Genomic DNA, 17,985 nt, shown 5'->3' with positions numbered 1-17,985 from the left:
TTTAATATCATATCAATACTGTACCCCGCACGGGGGGGAGGTAGTGACGAAAAATAAGGATACGAGGTCTCGTAATCGCAATGAGTTTCTGCGACTACCATTGTTTGTCGCGGGTAACGGGGAATCAGGGTTCGATTCCGGTGAGGGAGCCTGAGAATCTGCTACCACATCCAAGGAAGGCAGCAGGCGCGCAAATTACCCCCTCCCGGCACGGGGAGGTAGGGGTAGGTAGTGACGAAAAATAATGATACGGGACTCTTACGAGGCCTCGTAATCGGAATGAGTACACTTCAAATATTTTAACGAGGTAAAATTTAAGGGCATTGAGGGTCTGGTGCCAGTGGTGGTTGATTAGATGCACACACTATACTTTTATAATTATCCTATACAAGTACCAGTACAATTATTAAATATAGACGCGCAAGGTCGTTACACGAACCGCTTACCATTATAGTAAAGTACTATGCAAACACACATAACATATACGCAATAAGGGAACTTTAAATTGGAGATTTTACCCTACCACACCCGTCTGTCTCATTCTGAAAACTATTCAAAATAATTGCTATTTTTCATTCTCATTCAAATATAAATAATAGTAAAAAATAATATATAATTTTTGACTGAACTGAACCCAAGTGCCCCTCATATACATGTTCTAACCTAACCTAACCTAAATCTAGTTTTGATTCCTTTAGACTTTAGATTCAAGATTTAATGTGAATATATGCATTAATAAAAACTCATTACTATTTTAATACTAGTTATGCTGCTGTTGATGCACTGATGAAAGCCAGATAGCTAGATCAGTGTTTAGTTAGTCGTAGTTGCCGGTGGGCTTAGGTCTAAAGGAATCCAAACTAGTTTTAAAAGGTTTGGATAGGTTAGGTTAGGTTAGAACATGAATAAGACGGGTGCCCGGCCTGCGGCCGGGCACTTAGGTTCCGTTTAAAAAAAATAAAAACAAAAAAAAAACGTACCACTACAAAGTACTCTTGTTTATATTAGAAGATATTGTAAAATAACAATAAGTTTAATTTTTTTTTTTTTTTCACTTACACATTAGGCCGGTCGCGCCGCGCCACTACTATATGGGGCGAAGGTGCGAAGGTGACGGCGACGACAAAGTACCGAGTCTAAGGAGTCTGATGGCGGCGCCACACAGTGGCGTTATGTCTCTATAAAAGTGGTGGTCTTTTATTATATTATTTATTAATGGTATTTTTTTAATATCATATCAATACTGTACCCCGCACGGGGGGGAGGTAGTGACGAAAAATAAGGATACGAGGTCTCGTAATCGCAATGAGTTTCTGCGACTACCATTGTTTGTCGCGGGTAACGGGGAATCAGGGTTCGATTCCGGTGAGGGAGCCTGAGAATCTGCTACCACATCCAAGGAAGGCAGCAGGCGCGCAAATTACCCCCTCCCGGCACGGGGAGGTAGGGGTAGGTAGTGACGAAAAATAATGATACGGGACTCTTACGAGGCCTCGTAATCGGAATGAGTACACTTCAAATATTTTAACGAGGTAAAATTTAAGGGCATTGAGGGTCTGGTGCCAGTGGTGGTTGATTAGATGCACACACTATACTTTTATAATTATCCTATACAAGTACCAGTACAATTATTAAATATAGACGCGCAAGGTCGTTACACGAACCGCTTACCATTATAGTAAAGTACTATGCAAACACACATAACATATACGCAATAAGGGAACTTTAAATTGGAGATTTTACCCTACCACACCCGTCTGTCTCATTTTGAAAACTATTCAAAATAATTGCTATTTTTCATTCTCATTCAAATATAAATAATAGTAAAAAATAATATATAATTTTTGACTGAACTGAACCCAAGTGCCCCTCATATACATGTTCTAACCTAACCTAACCTAAATCTAGTTTTGATTCCTTTAGACTTTAGATTCAAGATTTAATGTGAATATATGCATTAATAAAAACTCATTACTATTTTAATACTAGTTATGCTGCTGTTGATGCACTGATGAAAGCCAGATAGCTAGATCAGTGTTTAGTTAGTCGTAGTTGCCGGTGGGCTTAGGTCTAAAGGAATCCAAACTAGTTTTAAAAGGTTTGGATAGGTTAGGTTAGGTTAGAACATGAATAAGACGGGTGCCCGGCCTGCGGCCGGGCACTTAGGTTCCGTTTAAAAAAAAAAAAAACAAAAAAAAAACGTACCACTACAAAGTACTCTTGTTTATATTAGAAGATATTGTAAAATAACAATAAGTTTAATTTTTTTTTTTTTTTCACTTACACATTAGGCCCGTCGCGCCGCGCCACTACTATATGGGGCGAAGGTGCGAAGGTGACGGCGACGACAAAGTACCGAGTCTAAGGAGTCTGATGGCGGCGCCACACAGTGGCGTTATGTCTCTATAAAAGTGGTGGTCTTTTATTATATTATTTATTAATGGTATTTTTTTAATATCATATCAATACTGTACCCCGCACGGGGGGGAGGTAGTGACGAAAAATAAGGATACGAGGTCTCGTAATCGCAATGAGTTTCTGCGACTACCATTGTTTGTCGCGGGTAACGGGGAATCAGGGTTCGATTCCGGTGAGGGAGCCTGAGAATCTGCTACCACATCCAAGGAAGGCAGCAGGCGCGCAAATTACCCCCTCCCGGCACGGGGAGGTAGGGGTAGGTAGTGACGAAAAATAATGATACGGGACTCTTACGAGGCCTCGTAATCGGAATGAGTACACTTCAAATATTTTAACGAGGTAAAATTTAAGGGCATTGAGGGTCTGGTGCCAGTGGTGGTTGATTAGATGCACACACTATACTTTTATAATTATCCTATACAAGTACCAGTACAATTATTAAATATAGACGCGCAAGGTCGTTACACGAACCGCTTACCATTATAGTAAAGTACTATGCAAACACACATAACATATACGCAATAAGGGAACTTTAAATTGGAGATTTTACCCTACCACACCCGTCTGTCTCATTTTGAAAACTATTCAAAATAATTGCTATTTTTCATTCTCATTCAAATATAAATAATAGTAAAAAATAATATATAATTTTTGACTGAACTGAACCCAAGTGCCCCTCATATACATGTTCTAACCTAACCTAACCTAAATCTAGTTTTGATTCCTTTAGACTTTAGATTCAAGATTTAATGTGAATATATGCATTAATAAAAACTCATTACTATTTTAATACTAGTTATGCTGCTGTTGATGCACTGATGAAAGCCAGATAGCTAGATCAGTGTTTAGTTAGTCGTAGTTGCCGGTGGGCTTAGGTCTAAAGGAATCCAAACTAGTTTTAAAAGGTTTGGATAGGTTAGGTTAGGTTAGAACATGAATAAGACGGGTGCCCGGCCTGCGGCCGGGCACCTAGGTTCCGTTTAAAAAAAAAAAAAACAAAAAAAAAACGTACCACTACAAAGTACTCTTGTTTATATTAGAAGATATTGTAAAATAACAATAAGTTTAATTTTTTTTTTTTTTTCACTTACACATTAGGCCCGTCGCGCCGCGCCACTACTATATGGGGCGAAGGTGCGAAGGTGACGGCGACGACAAAGTACCGAGTCTAAGGAGTCTGATGGCGGCGCCACACAGTGGCGTTATGTCTCTATAAAAGTGGTGGTCTTTTATTATATTATTTATTAATGGTATTTTTTTAATATCATATCAATACTGTACCCCGCACGGGGGGGAGGTAGTGACGAAAAATAAGGATACGAGGTCTCGTAATCGCAATGAGTTTCTGCGACTACCATTGTTTGTCGCGGGTAACGGGGAATCAGGGTTCGATTCCGGTGAGGGAGCCTGAGAATCTGCTACCACATCCAAGGAAGGCAGCAGGCGCGCAAATTACCCCCTCCCGGCACGGGGAGGTAGGGGTAGGTAGTGACGAAAAATAATGATACGGGACTCTTACGAGGCCTCGTAATCGGAATGAGTACACTTCAAATATTTTAACGAGGTAAAATTTAAGGGCATTGAGGGTCTGGTGCCAGTGGTGGTTGATTAGATGCACACACTATACTTTTATAATTATCCTATACAAGTACCAGTACAATTATTAAATATAGACGCGCAAGGTCGTTACACGAACCGCTTACCATTATAGTAAAGTACTATGCAAACACACATAACATATACGCAATAAGGGAACTTTAAATTGGAGATTTTACCCTACCACACCCGTCTGTCTCATTTTGAAAACTATTCAAAATAATTGCTATTTTTCATTCTCATTCAAATATAAATAATAGTAAAAAATAATATATAATTTTTGACTGAACTGAACCCAAGTGCCCCTCATATACATGTTCTAACCTAACCTAACCTAAATCTAGTTTTGATTCCTTTAGACTTTAGATTCAAGATTTAATGTGAATATATGCATTAATAAAAACTCATTACTATTTTAATACTAGTTATGCTGCTGTTGATGCACTGATGAAAGCCAGATAGCTAGATCAGTGTTTAGTTAGTCGTAGTTGCCGGTGGGCTTAGGTCTAAAGGAATCCAAACTAGTTTTAAAAGGTTTGGATAGGTTAGGTTAGGTTAGAACATGAATAAGACGGGTGCCCGGCCTGCGGCCGGGCACCTAGGTTCCGTTTAAAAAAAATAAAAACAAAAAAAAAACGTACCACTACAAAGTACTCTTGTTTATATTAGAAGATATTGTAAAATAACAATAAGTTTAATTTTTTTTTTTTTTTCACTAACACATTAGGCCCGTCGCGCCGCGCCACTACTATATGGGGCGAAGGTGCGAAGGTGACGGCGACGACAAAGTACCGAGTCTAAGGAGTCTGATGGCGGCGCCACACAGTGGCGTTATGTCTCTATAAAAGTGGTGGTCTTTTATTATATTATTTATTAATGGTATTTTTTTAATATCATATCAATACTGTACCCCGCACGGGGGGGAGGTAGTGACGAAAAATAAGGATACGAGGTCTCGTAATCGCAATGAGTTTCTGCGACTACCATTGTTTGTCGCGGGTAACGGGGAATCAGGGTTCGATTCCGGTGAGGGAGCCTGAGAATCTGCTACCACATCCAAGGAAGGCAGCAGGCGCGCAAATTACCCCCTCCCGGCACGGGGAGGTAGGGGTAGGTAGTGACGAAAAATAATGATACGGGACTCTTACGAGGCCTCGTAATCGGAATGAGTACACTTCAAATATTTTAACGAGGTAAAATTTAAGGGCATTGAGGGTCTGGTGCCAGTGGTGGTTGATTAGATGCACACACTATACTTTTATAATTATCCTATACAAGTACCAGTACAATTATTAAATATAGACGCGCAAGGTCGTTACACGAACCGCTTACCATTATAGTAAAGTACTATGCAAACACACATAACATATACGCAATAAGGGAACTTTAAATTGGAGATTTTACCCTACCACACCCGTCTGTCTCATTTTGAAAACTATTCAAAATAATTGCTATTTTTCATTCTCATTCAAATATAAATAATAGTAAAAAATAATATATAATTTTTGACTGAACTGAACCCAAGTGCCCCTCATATACATGTTCTAACCTAACCTAACCTAAATCTAGTTTTGATTCCTTTAGACTTTAGATTCAAGATTTAATGTGAATATATGCATTAATAAAAACTCATTACTATTTTAATACTAGTTATGCTGCTGTTGATGCACTGATGAAAGCCAGATAGCTAGATCAGTGTTTAGTTAGTCGTAGTTGCCGGTGGGCTTAGGTCTAAAGGAATCCAAACTAGTTTTAAAAGGTTTGGATAGGTTAGGTTAGGTTAGAACATGAATAAGACGGGTGCCCGGCCTGCGGCCGGGCACCTAGGTTCCGTTTAAAAAAAATAAAAACAAAAAAAAAACGTACCACTACAAAGTACTCTTGTTTATATTAGAAGATATTGTAAAATAACAATAAGTTTAATTTTTTTTTTTTTTTCACTAACACATTAGGCCCGTCGCGCCGCGCCACTACTATATGGGGCGAAGGTGCGAAGGTGACGGCGACGACAAAGTACCGAGTCTAAGGAGTCTGATGGCGGCGCCACACAGTGGCGTTATGTCTCTATAAAAGTGGTGGTCTTTTATTATATTATTTATTAATGGTATTTTTTTAATATCATATCAATACTGTACCCCGCACGGGGGGGAGGTAGTGACGAAAAATAAGGATACGAGGTCTCGTAATCGCAATGAGTTTCTGCGACTACCATTGTTTGTCGCGGGTAACGGGGAATCAGGGTTCGATTCCGGTGAGGGAGCCTGAGAATCTGCTACCACATCCAAGGAAGGCAGCAGGCGCGCAAATTACCCCCTCCCGGCACGGGGAGGTAGGGGTAGGTAGTGACGAAAAATAATGATACGGGACTCTTACGAGGCCTCGTAATCGGAATGAGTACACTTCAAATATTTTAACGAGGTAAAATTTAAGGGCATTGAGGGTCTGGTGCCAGTGGTGGTTGATTAGATGCACACACTATACTTTTATAATTATCCTATACAAGTACCGGTACAATTATTAAATATAGACGCGCAAGGTCGTTACACGAACCGCTTACCATTATAGTAAAGTACTATGCAAACACACATAACATATACGCAATAAGGGAACTTTAAATTGGAGATTTTACCCTACCACACCCGTCTGTCTCATTTTGAAAACTATTCAAAATAATTGCTATTTTTCATTCTCATTCAAATATAAATAATAGTAAAAAATAATATATAATTTTTGACTGAACTGAACCCAAGTGCCCCTCATATACATGTTCTAACCTAACCTAACCTAAATCTAGTTTTGATTCCTTTAGACTTTAGATTCAAGATTTAATGTGAATATATGCATTAATAAAAACTCATTACTATTTTAATACTAGTTATGCTGCTGTTGATGCACTGATGAAAGCCAGATAGCTAGATCAGTGTTTAGTTAGTCGTAGTTGCCGGTGGGCTTAGGTCTAAAGGAATCCAAACTAGTTTTAAAAGGTTTGGATAGGTTAGGTTAGGTTAGAACATGAATAAGACGGGTGCCCGGCCTGCGGCCGGGCACTTAGGTTCCGTTTAAAAAAAATAAAAACAAAAAAAAAACGTACCACTACAAAGTACTCTTGTTTATATTAGAAGATATTGTAAAATAACAATAAGTTTAATTTTTTTTTTTTTTTTCACTAACACATTAGGCCCGTCGCGCCGCGCCACTACTATATGGGGCGAAGGTGCGAAGGTGACGGCGACGACAAAGTACCGAGTCTAAGGAGTCTGATGGCGGCGCCACACAGTGGCGTTATGTCTCTATAAAAGTGGTGGTCTTTTATTATATTATTTATTAATGGTATTTTTTTAATATCATATCAATACTGTACCCCGCACGGGGGGGAGGTAGTGACGAAAAATAAGGATACGAGGTCTCGTAATCGCAATGAGTTTCTGCGACTACCATTGTTTGTCGCGGGTAACGGGGAATCAGGGTTCGATTCCGGTGAGGGAGCCTGAGAATCTGCTACCACATCCAAGGAAGGCAGCAGGCGCGCAAATTACCCCCTCCCGGCACGGGGAGGTAGGGGTAGGTAGTGACGAAAAATAATGATACGGGACTCTTACGAGGCCTCGTAATCGGAATGAGTACACTTCAAATATTTTAACGAGGTAAAATTTAAGGGCATTGAGGGTCTGGTGCCAGTGGTGGTTGATTAGATGCACACACTATACTTTTATAATTATCCTATACAAGTACCGGTACAATTATTAAATATAGACGCGCAAGGTCGTTACACGAACCGCTTACCATTATAGTAAAGTACTATGCAAACACACATAACATATACGCAATAAGGGAACTTTAAATTGGAGATTTTACCCTACCACACCCGTCTGTCTCATTTTGAAAACTATTCAAAATAATTGCTATTTTTCATTCTCATTCAAATATTAATAATAGTAAAAAATAATATATAATTTTTGACTGAACTGAACCCAAGTGCCCCTCATATACATGTTCTAACCTAACCTAACCTAAATCTAGTTTTGATTCCTTTAGACTTTAGATTCAAGATTTAATGTGAATATATGCATTAATAAAAACTCATTACTATTTTAATACTAGTTATGCTGCTGTTGATGCACTGATGAAAGCCAGATAGCTAGATCAGTGTTTAGTTAGTCGTAGTTGCCGGTGGGCTTAGGTCTAAAGGAATCCAAACTAGTTTTAAAAGGTTTGGATAGGTTAGGTTAGGTTAGAACATGAATAAGACGGGTGCCCGGCCTGCGGCCGGGCACTTAGGTTCCGTTTAAAAAAAATAAAAACAAAAAAAAAACGTACCACTACAAAGTACTCTTGTTTATATTAGAAGATATTGTAAAATAACAATAAGTTTAATTTTTTTTTTTTTTTCACTAACACATTAGGCCCGTCGCGCCGCGCCACTACTATATGGGGCGAAGGTGCGAAGGTGACGGCGACGACAAAGTACCGAGTCTAAGGAGTCTGATGGCGGCGCCACACAGTGGCGTTATGTCTCTATAAAAGTGGTGGTCTTTTATTATATTATTTATTAATGGTATTTTTTTAATATCATATCAATACTGTACCCCGCACGGGGGGGAGGTAGTGACGAAAAATAAGGATACGAGGTCTCGTAATCGCAATGAGTTTCTGCGACTACCATTGTTTGTCGCGGGTAACGGGGAATCAGGGTTCGATTCCGGTGAGGGAGCCTGAGAATCTGCTACCACATCCAAGGAAGGCAGCAGGCGCGCAAATTACCCCCTCCCGGCACGGGGAGGTAGGGGTAGGTAGTGACGAAAAATAATGATACGGGACTCTTACGAGGCCTCGTAATCGGAATGAGTACACTTCAAATATTTTAACGAGGTAAAATTTAAGGGCATTGAGGGTCTGTTGCCAGTGGTGGTTGATTAGATGCACACACTATACTTTTATAATTATCCTATACAAGTACCGGTACAATTATTAAATATAGACGCGCAAGGTCGTTACACGAACCGCTTACCATTATAGTAAAGTACTATGCAAACACACATAACATATACGCAATAAGGGAACTTTAAATTGGAGATTTTACCCTACCACACCCGTCTGTCTCATTTTGAAAACTATTCAAAATAATTGCTATTTTTCATTCTCATTCAAATATAAATAATAGTAAAAAATAATATATAATTTTTGACTGAACTGAACCCAAGTGCCCCTCATATACATGTTCTAACCTAACCTAACCTAAATCTAGTTTTGATTCCTTTAGACTTTAGATTCAAGATTTAATGTGAATATATGCATTAATAAAAACTCATTACTATTTTAATACTAGTTATGCTGCTGTTGATGCACTGATGAAAGCCAGATAGCTAGATCAGTGTTTAGTTAGTCGTAGTTGCCGGTGGGCTTAGGTCTAAAGGAATCCAAACTAGTTTTAAAAGGTTTGGATAGGTTAGGTTAGGTTAGAACATGAATAAGACGGGTGCCCGGCCTGCGGCCGGGCACCTAGGTTCCGTTTAAAAAAAATAAAAACAAAAAAAAAACGTACCACTACAAAGTACTCTTGTTTATATTAGAAGATATTGTAAAATAACAATAAGTTTAATTTTTTTTTTTTTTTCACTAACACATTAGGCCCGTCGCGCCGCGCCACTACTATATGGGGCGAAGGTGCGAAGGTGACGGCGACGACAAAGTACCGAGTCTAAGGAGTCTGATGGCGGCGCCACACAGTGGCGTTATGTCTCTATAAAAGTGGTGGTCTTTTATTATATTATTTATTAATGGTATTTTTTTAATATCATATCAATACTGTACCCCGCACGGGGGGGAGGTAGTGACGAAAAATAAGGATACGAGGTCTCGTAATCGCAATGAGTTTCTGCGACTACCATTGTTTGTCGCGGGTAACGGGGAATCAGGGTTCGATTCCGGTGAGGGAGCCTGAGAATCTGCTACCACATCCAAGGAAGGCAGCAGGCGCGCAAATTACCCCCTCCCGGCACGGGGAGGTAGGGGTAGGTAGTGACGAAAAATAATGATACGGGACTCTTACGAGGCCTCGTAATCGGAATGAGTACACTTCAAATATTTTAACGAGGTAAAATTTAAGGGCATTGAGGGTCTGGTGCCAGTGGTGGTTGATTAGATGCACACACTATACTTTTATAATTATCCTATACAAGTACCAGTACAATTATTAAATATAGACGCGCAAGGTCGTTACACGAACCGCTTACCATTATAGTAAAGTACTATGCAAACACACATAACATATACGCAATAAGGGAACTTTAAATTGGAGATTTTACCCTACCACACCCGTCTGTCTCATTTTGAAAACTATTCAAAATAATTGCTATTTTTCATTCTCATTCAAATATAAATAATAGTAAAAAATAATATATAATTTTTGACTGAACTGAACCCAAGTGCCCCTCATATACATGTTCTAACCTAACCTAACCTAAATCTAGTTTTGATTCCTTTAGACTTTAGATTCAAGATTTAATGTGAATATATGCATTAATAAAAACTCATTACTATTTTAATACTAGTTATGCTGCTGTTGATGCACTGATGAAAGCCAGATAGCTAGATCAGTGTTTAGTTAGTCGTAGTTGCCGGTGGGCTTAGGTCTAAAGGAATCCAAACTAGTTTTAAAAGGTTTGGATAGGTTAGGTTAGGTTAGAACATGAATAAGACGGGTGCCCGGCCTGCGGCCGGGCACCTAGGTTCCGTTTAAAAAAAATAAAAACAAAAAAAAAACGTACCACTACAAAGTACTCTTGTTTATATTAGAAGATATTGTAAAATAACAATAAGTTTAATTTTTTTTTTTTTTTCACTAACACATTAGGCCCGTCGCGCCGCGCCACTACTATATGGGGCGAAGGTGCGAAGGTGACGGCGACGACAAAGTACCGAGTCTAAGGAGTCTGATGGCGGCGCCACACAGTGGCGTTATGTCTCTATAAAAGTGGTGGTCTTTTATTATATTATTTATTAATGGTATTTTTTTAATATCATATCAATACTGTACCCCGCACGGGGGGGAGGTAGTGACGAAAAATAAGGATACGAGGTCTCGTAATCGCAATGAGTTTCTGCGACTACCATTGTTTGTCGCGGGTAACGGGGAATCAGGGTTCGATTCCGGTGAGGGAGCCTGAGAATCTGCTACCACATCCAAGGAAGGCAGCAGGCGCGCAAATTACCCCCTCCCGGCACGGGGAGGTAGGGGTAGGTAGTGACGAAAAATAATGATACGGGACTCTTACGAGGCCTCGTAATCGGAATGAGTACACTTCAAATATTTTAACGAGGTAAAATTTAAGGGCATTGAGGGTCTGGTGCCAGTGGTGGTTGATTAGATGCACACACTATACTTTTATAATTATCCTATACAAGTACCAGTACAATTATTAAATATAGACGCGCAAGGTCGTTACACGAACCGCTTACCATTATAGTAAAGTACTATGCAAACACACATAACATATACGCAATAAGGGAACTTTAAATTGGAGATTTTACCCTACCACACCCGTCTGTCTCATTTTGAAAACTATTCAAAATAATTGCTATTTTTCATTCTCATTCAAATATAAATAATAGTAAAAAATAATATATAATTTTTGACTGAACTGAACCCAAGTGCCCCTCATATACATGTTCTAACCTAACCTAACCTAAATCTAGTTTTGATTCCTTTAGACTTTAGATTCAAGATTTAATGTGAATATATGCATTAATAAAAACTCATTACTATTTTAATACTAGTTATGCTGCTGTTGATGCACTGATGAAAGCCAGATAGCTAGATCAGTGTTTAGTTAGTCGTAGTTGCCGGTGGGCTTAGGTCTAAAGGAATCCAAACTAGTTTTAAAAGGTTTGGATAGGTTAGGTTAGGTTAGAACATGAATAAGACGGGTGCCCGGCCTGCGGCCGGGCACTTAGGTTCCGTTTAAAAAAAATAAAAACAAAAAAAAAACGTACCACTACAAAGTACTCTTGTTTATATTAGAAGATATTGTAAAATAACAATAAGTTTAATTTTTTTTTTTTTCACTAACACATTAGGCCCGTCGCGCCGCGCCACTACTATATGGGGCGAAGGTGCGAAGGTGACGGCGACGACAAAGTACCGAGTCTAAGGAGTCTGATGGCGGCGCCACACAGTGGCGTTATGTCTCTATAAAAGTGGTGGTCTTTTATTATATTATTTATTAATGGTATTTTTTTAATATCATATCAATACTGTACCCCGCACGGGGGGGAGGTAGTGACGAAAAATAAGGATACGAGGTCTCGTAATCGCAATGAGTTTCTGCGACTACCATTGTTTGTCGCGGGTAACGGGGAATCAGGGTTCGATTCCGGCGAGGGAGCCTGAGAATCTGCTACCACATCCAAGGAAGGCAGCAGGCGCGCAAATTACCCCCTCCCGGCACGGGGAGGTAGGGGTAGGTAGTGACGAAAAATAATGATACGGGACTCTTACGAGGCCTCGTAATCGGAATGAGTACACTTCAAATATTTTAACGAGGTAAAATTTAAGGGCATTGAGGGTCTGGTGCCAGTGGTGGTTGATTAGATGCACACACTATACTTTTATAATTATCCTATACAAGTACCGGTACAATTATTAAATATAGACGCGCAAGGTCGTTACACGAACCGCTTACCATTATAGTAAAGTACTATGCAAACACACATAACATATACGCAATAAGGGAACTTTAAATTGGAGATTTTACCCTACCACACCCGTCTGTCTCATTTTGAAAACTATTCAAAATAATTGCTATTTTTCATTCTCATTCAAATATAAATAATAGTAAAAAATAATATATAATTTTTGACTGAACTGAACCCAAGTGCCCCTCATATACATGTTCTAACCTAACCTAACCTAAATCTAGTTTTGATTCCTTTAGACTTTAGATTCAAGATTTAATGTGAATATATGCATTAATAAAAACTCATTACTATTTTAATACTAGTTATGCTGCTGTTGATGCACTGATGAAAGCCAGATAGCTAGATCAGTGTTTAGTTAGTCGTAGTTGCCGGTGGGCTTAGGTCTAAAGGAATCCAAACTAGTTTTAAAAGGTTTGGATAGGTTAGGTTAGGTTAGAACATGAATAAGACGGGTGCCCGGCCTGCGGCCGGGCACTTAGGTTCCGTTTAAAAAAAATAAAAACAAAAAAAAAACGTACCACTACAAAGTACTCTTGTTTATATTAGAAGATATTGTAAAATAACAATAAGTTTAATTTTTTTTTTTTTTTCACTAACACATTAGGCCCGTCGCGCCGCGCCACTACTATATGGGGCGAAGGTGCGAAGGTGACGGCGACGACAAAGTACCGAGTCTAAGGAGTCTGATGGCGGCGCCACACAGTGGCGTTATGTCTCTATAAAAGTGGTGGTCTTTTATTATATTATTTATTAATGGTATTTTTTTAATATCATATCAATACTGTACCCCGCACGGGGGGGAGGTAGTGACGAAAAATAAGGATACGAGGTCTCGTAATCGCAATGAGTTTCTGCGACTACCATTGTTTGTCGCGGGTATAGGGGAATCAGGGTTCGATTCCGGCGAGGGAGCCTGAGAATCTGCTACCACATCCAAGGAAGGCAGCAGGCGCGCAAATTACCCCCTCCCGGCACGGGGAGGTAGGGGTAGGTAGTGACGAAAAATAATGATACGGGACTCTTACGAGGCCTCGTAATCGGAATGAGTACACTTCAAATATTTTAACGAGGTAAAATTTAAGGGCATTGAGGGTCTGGTGCCAGTGGTGGTTGATTAGATGCACACACTATACTTTTATAATTATCCTATACAAGTACCAGTACAATTATTAAATATAGACGCGCAAGGTCGTTACACGAACCGCTTACCATTATAGTAAAGTACTATGCAAACACACATAACATATACGCAATAAGGGAACTTTAAATTGGAGATTTTACCCTACCACACCCGTCTGTCTCATTTTGAAAACTATTCAAAATAATTGCTATTTTTCATTCTCATTCAAATATAAATAATAGTAAAAAATAATATATAATTTTTGACTGAACTGAACCCAAGTGCCCCTCATATACATGTTCTAACCTAACCTAACCTAAATCTAGTTTTGATTCCTTTAGACTTTAGATTCAAGATTTAATGTGAATATATGCATTAATAAAAACTCATCACTATTTTAATACTAGTTATGCTGCTGTTGATGCACTGATGAAAGCCAGATAGCTAGATCAGTGTTTAGTTAGTCGTAGTTGCCGGTGGGCTTAGGTCTAAAGGAATCCAAACTAGTTTTAAAAGGTTTGGATAGGTTAGGTTAGGTTAGAACATGAATAAGACGGGTGCCCGGCCTGCGGCCGGGCACTTAGGTTCCGTTTAAAAAAAATAAAAACAAAAAAAAAACGTACCACTACAAAGTACTCTTGTTTATATTAGAAGATATTGTAAAATAACAATAAGTTTAATTTTTTTTTTTTTTTCACTAACACATTAGGCCCGTCGCGCCGCGCCACTACTATATGGGGCGAAGGTGCGAAGGTGACGGCGACGACAAAGTACCGAGTCTAAGGAGTCTGATGGCGGCGCCACACAGTGGCGTTATGTCTCTATAAAAGTGGTGGTCTTTTATTATATTATTTATTAATGGTATTTTTTTAATATCATATCAATACTGTACCCCGCACGGGGGGGAGGTAGTGACGAAAAATAAGGATACGAGGTCTCGTAATCGCAATGAGTTTCTGCGACTACCATTGTTTGTCGCGGGTAACGGGGAATCAGGGTTCGATTCCGGTGAGGGAGCCTGAGAATCTGCTACCACATCCAAGGAAGGCAGCAGGCGCGCAAATTACCCCCTCCCGGCACGGGGAGGTAGGGGTAGGTAGTGACGAAAAATAATGATACGGGACTCTTACGAGGCCTCGTAATCGGAATGAGTACACTTCAAATATTTTAACGAGGTAAAATTTAAGGGCATTGAGGGTCTGGTGCCAGTGGTGGTTGATTAGATGCACACACTATACTTTTATAATTATCCTATACAAGTACCAGTACAATTATTAAATATAGACGCGCAAGGTCGTTACACGAACCGCTTACCATTATAGTAAAGTACTATGCAAACACACATAACATATACGCAATAAGGGAACTTTAAATTGGAGATTTTACCCTACCACACCCGTCTGTCTCATTTTGAAAACTATTCAAAATAATTGCTATTTTTCATTCTCATTCAAATATAAATAATAGTAAAAAATAATATATAATTTTTGACTGAACTGAACCCAAGTGCCCCTCATATACATGTTCTAACCTAACCTAACCTAAATCTAGTTTTGATTCCTTTAGACTTTAGATTCAAGATTTAATGTGAATATATGCATTAATAAAAACTCATTACTATTTTAATACTAGTTATGCTGCTGTTGATGCACTGATGAAAGCCAGATAGCTAGATCAGTGTTTAGTTAGTCGTAGTTGCCGGTGGGCTTAGGTCTAAAGGAATCCAAACTAGTTTTAAAAGGTTTGGATAGGTTAGGTTAGGTTAGAACATGAATAAGACGGGTGCCCGGCCTGCGGCCGGGCACTTAGGTTCCGTTAAAAAAAAATAAAAACAAAAAAAAAACGTACCACTACAAAGTACTCTTGTTTATATTAGAAGATATTGTAAAATAACAATAAGTTTAATTTTTTTTTTTTTTTCACTAACACATTAGGCCCGTCGCGCCGCGCCACTACTATATGGGGCGAAGGTGCGAAGGTGACGGCGACGACAAAGTACCGAGTCTAAGGAGTCTGATGGCGGCGCCACACAGTGGCGTTATGTCTCTATAAAAGTGGTGGTCTTTTATTATATTATTTATTAATGGTATTTTTTTAATATCATATCAATACTGTACCCCGCACGGGGGGGAGGTAGTGACGAAAAATAAGGATACGAGGTCTCGTAATCGCAATGAGTTTCTGCGACTACCATTGTTTGTCGCGGGTAACGGGGAATCAGGGTTCGATTCCGGTGAGGGAGCCTGAGAATCTGCTACCACATCCAAGGAAGGCAGCAGGCGCGCAAATTACCCCCTCCCGGCACGGGGAGGTAGGGGTAGGTAGTGACGAAAAATAATGATACGGGACTCTTACGAGGCCTCGTAATCGGAATGAGTACACTTCAAATATTTTAACGAGGTAAAATTTAAGGGCATTGAGGGTCTGGTGCCAGTGGTGGTTGATTAGATGCACACACTATACTTTTATAATTATCCTATACAAGTACCAGTACAATTATTAAATATAGACGCGCAAGGTCGTTACACGAACCGCTTACCATTATAGTAAAGTACTATGCAAACACACATAACATATACGCAATAAGGGAACTTTAAATTGGAGATTTTACCCTACCACACCCGTCTGTCTCATTTTGAAAACTATTCAAAATAATTGCTATTTTTCATTCTCATTCAAATATAAATAATAGTAAAAAATAATATATAATTTTTGACTGAACTGAACCCAAGTGCCCCTCATATACATGTTCTAACCTAACCTAACCTAAATCTAGTTTTGATTCCTTTAGACTTTAGATTCAAGATTTAATGTGAATATATGCATTAATAAAAACTCATTACTATTTTAATACTAGTTATGCTGCTGTTGATGCACTGATGAAAGCCAGATAGCTAGATCAGTGTTTAGTTAGTCGTAGTTGCCGGTGGGCTTAGGTCTAAAGGAATCCAAACTAGTTTTAAAAGGTTTGGATAGGTTAGGTTAGGTTAGAACATGAATAAGACGGGTGCCCGGCCTGCGGCCGGGCACCTAGGTTCCGTTTAAAAAAAATAAAAACAAAAAAAAAACGTACCACTACAAAGTACTCTTGTTTATATTAGAAGATATTGTAAAATAACAATAAGTTTAATTTTTTTTTTTTTTTCACTAACACATTAGGCCCGTCGCGCCGCGCCACTACTATATGGGGCGAAGGTGCGAAGGTGACGGCGACGACAAAGTACCGAGTCTAAGGAGTCTGATGGCGGCGCCACACAGTGGCGTTATGTCTCTATAAAAGTGGTGGTCTTTTATTATATTATTTATTAATGGTATTTTTTTAATATCATATCAATACTGTACCCCGCACGGGGGGGAGGTAGTGACGAAAAATAAGGATACGAGGTCTCGTAATCGCAATGAGTTTCTGCGACTACCATTGTTTGTCGCGGGTAACGGGGAATCAGGGTTCGATTCCGGTGAGGGAGCCTGAGAATCTGCTACCACATCCAAGGAAGGCAGCAGGCGCGCAAATTACCCCCTCCCGGCACGGGGAGGTAGGGGTAGGTAGTGACGAAAAATAATGATACGGGACTCTTACGAGGCCTCGTAATCGGAATGAGTACACTTCAAATATTTTAACGAGGTAAAATTTAAGGGCATTGAGGGTCTGGTGCCAGTGGTGGTTGATTAGATGCACACACTATACTTTTATAATTATCCTATACAAGTACCAGTACAATTATTAAATATAGACGCGCAAGGTCGTTACACGAACCGCTTACCATTATAGTAAAGTACTATGCAAACACACATAACATATACGCAATAAGGGAACTTTAAATTGGAGATTTTACCCTACCACACCCGTCTGTCTCATTTTGAAAACTATTCAAAATAATAATTGCTATTTTTCATTCTCATTCAAATATAAATAATAGTAAAAAATAATATATAATTTTTGACTGAACTGAACCCAAGTGCCCCTCATATACATGTTCTAACCTAACCTAACCTAAATCTAGTTTTGATTCCTTTAGACTTTAGATTCAAGATTTAATGTGAATATATGCATTAATAAAAACTCATTACTATTTTAATACTAGTTATGCTGCTGTTGATGCACTGATGAAAGCCAGATAGCTAGATCAGTGTTTAGTTAGTCGTAGTTGCCG

Source organism: Pararge aegeria, chromosome 8 (assembly GCF_905163445.1).
Source record: "Pararge aegeria chromosome 8, ilParAegt1.1, whole genome shotgun sequence".
NCBI classification, from domain to species: domain Eukaryota; kingdom Metazoa; phylum Arthropoda; class Insecta; order Lepidoptera; family Nymphalidae; genus Pararge; species Pararge aegeria.
Note: the sequence above shows the minus strand (reverse complement) of the source record.